At 52.0% G+C, this 2,500-nt stretch overlaps 3 non-coding genes across 3 annotated transcripts; all 3 read right to left on the reverse strand.

Moving 5' to 3' along the window:
- Window positions 1–606: 606 nt before the first annotated feature.
- On the reverse strand, window positions 607–688 carry TRNAS-CGA (transfer RNA serine (anticodon CGA)). The gene has a single exon. It is a non-coding gene; the product is annotated as a tRNA-Ser (tRNA).
- Window positions 689–1,051: 363 nt separating this feature from the next.
- Window positions 1,052–1,133, reverse strand: TRNAS-AGA (transfer RNA serine (anticodon AGA)). Its single transcript has one exon. It is a non-coding gene; the product is annotated as a tRNA-Ser (tRNA).
- A 1,124-nt stretch (window positions 1,134–2,257) lies between these two features.
- On the reverse strand, window positions 2,258–2,339 carry TRNAS-CGA (transfer RNA serine (anticodon CGA)). Its single transcript has one exon. It is a non-coding gene; the product is annotated as a tRNA-Ser (tRNA).
- Between the last annotated feature and the right edge of the window lie 161 nt (window positions 2,340–2,500).

Raw genomic sequence — 2,500 nt, forward strand, 5'->3', positions numbered from 1 at the left:
GACCGCAGAATGGGTCCCTTCTGCCCAAATAGAGAGGTCTTGGCCGATCGGGGCCGAGAGGACAGGGGCCTCACCACCCTCTGACGGTCCTCCTGGGCGCCCTTCCTCTGCTCTCTGCTGTTGTGGCAGAAAGCTGTGCCTTCAGTCCCCTGGCTTGCACAGGGCAGCAAAAGACTGTACTTTCACTGGGTCGCAGATAGGGGGCCTCTCCTGAATGCATCTGCCAAGGAAGGTCTAGAAGTGACACGAGAACCCTTGTGCTGACACACAAAAAAGGCTCGGCAGATAGCTTGCGTGCCAGTTGCTCCATCCTCTGTATCCACATGGACCCCTCCCAATATCTGCTGTAAAGATGCAGGCAAGGAAAAGCGCAGGATGGGCTTCTTACAGACGGAGGCGATGCCAGGCGTCGATGGCTCTAGCGGCAACTAGTGTCAGGGTGGAAATATAATCGTGGCCCCCACCCCTAACAGTCAGAGAGTCCTGGATGGGAGTCTTCCCAATGTCTGCTTTATCGTCCATCCTATAATCAACATGCATGTTTACATCTTGTTTTGGGGACATTTCCGAGCAAATTGCAAAATTGCAGCTCAGTTCAAACCGAGGCGTAGTCGGCAGGGTTCGAACCTGCGCGGGGAGACCCCAATGGATTTCGAGTCCATCGCCTTAACCACTCGGCCACGACTACCCATGAGAGTGAAACTCTCACTCGAAAGATCGTGCTGTGCTTACACAGAAGAGTCCTTAGTCTCTACCGCCTTGCCTCTAGATCTTGTCCTGTACTTTCCACCCTTCTCTCTCATCATGCACCGTTCTTTCTCCTCACAAGTTTCTTTTAAATGTACATATATGTTTGAAATTGCAAAACGAAACCCGTCAAAACGTACCAGTTTCTCTGCGTTGGCCTAAAGGATGAAGCCGCTTTTACTCCTAGGATCTTGCTTGAATAGCTCAAGTGCGCCGCAGCCTCCTTTAGTAATTGTATTATACTGCTATTTTAAGATTGTTTTCCACACCAGAAAAGAGTAAACAATAAAAGCGGGCGCTGCACCGTAGTCGGCAGGATTTGAACCTGCGCGGGGAAACCCCAATGGATTTCTAGTCCATCGCCTTAACCACTCGGCCACGACTACTCCTGAGCAAACCTGTTTCTACTATAAACTTAACACTTTAGCCACACACAATGTCTCCTCCGCCCCTTACTTTATGCCGCTCTGCACCGTTCCCTTTTGGCTCTCCCATGACCCTTGAAAATGCATTCAAAAGTCAGAATCTCTATGGTCTGGCCCAAGTTCCCTAAATGCCATTTCCCCTCCCTGCCAAGCTCAGACTAAGTGCCAGGGACAGATCTGTGCTAATAAACCTAGCAAGCGGCCAGGCAGCAGAGCCTCACCTTCACTAGGTTGCACTGGCTTCTGCCAGCTCCAAATTGAAACTGTTAACAGTGTCCTGTTTGGAAGCATGCCTGGGCAGGGGCTGTCTCTATGCAAATCGAGTTGCAGAGGCCTCCTGGGAGCCAATTTCGGCAGGCCATTTTGACAGGCTCCAGAGGAATAAATGGCCGCACGAGTGGTCCGGTAGTTAGTCTAAGCCATATGGCAAAGATTTGGGTGGTGGGCCTTCTGGGCATGTGGCCCTAAGCCTCAGAGGACCGCAGAATGGGTCCCTTCTGCCCAAATAGAGAGGTCTTGGCCGATCGGGGCCGATCGGGGCTGAGAGGACAGGGGTCTCACCACCCTCTGACGGTCCTCCTGGGCGCCCTTCCTCTGCTCTCTGCTGTTGTGGCAGAAAGCTGTGCCTTCAGTCCCCTAGCTTGCACAGGGCAGCAAAAGACTGTACTTTCACTGTGTCGCAGGTAGGGGGCCTCTCCTGAATGCATCTGCCAAGGAAGGTCTAGAAGTGACACGAGAACCCTTGTGCTGACACACAAAAAAGGCTCGGCAGATAGCTTGCGTGCCAGTTGCTCCATCCTCTGTATCCACATGGACCCCTGCCAATATCTGCTGTAAAGATGCAGGCAAGGAAAAGCGCAGGATGGGCTTCTTACAGACGGAGGCGATGCCAGGCGTCGATGGCTCTGGCGGCAACTAGTGTCAGGGTGGAAATATAATCGTGGCCCCCACCCCTAACAGTCAGAGAGTCCTGGATGGGAGTCTTCCCAATGTCTGCTTTATCGTCCATCCTATAATCAACATGCATGTTTACATCTTGTTTTGGGGACATTTCCGAGCAAATTGCAGCTCAGTTCAAACCGAGGCGTAGTCGGCAGGGTTCGAACCTGCGCGGGGAGACCCCAATGGATTTCGAGTCCATCGCCTTAACCACTCGGCCACGACTACCCATGAGAGTGAAACTCTCACTCGAAAGATCGTGCTGTGCTTACACAGAAGAGTCCTTAGTCTCTACCGCCTTGCCTCTAGATCTTGTCCTGTACTTTCCACCCTTCTCTCTCATCATGCACCGTTCTTTCTCCTCACAAGTTTCTTTTAAATGTACATAT

This window comes from Ambystoma mexicanum, chromosome 3q (genome assembly GCF_040938575.1).
Source record: "Ambystoma mexicanum isolate Mex_15411 chromosome 3q, UKY_AmexF1_1, whole genome shotgun sequence".
NCBI classification, from domain to species: Eukaryota; Metazoa; Chordata; class Amphibia; order Caudata; family Ambystomatidae; genus Ambystoma; species Ambystoma mexicanum.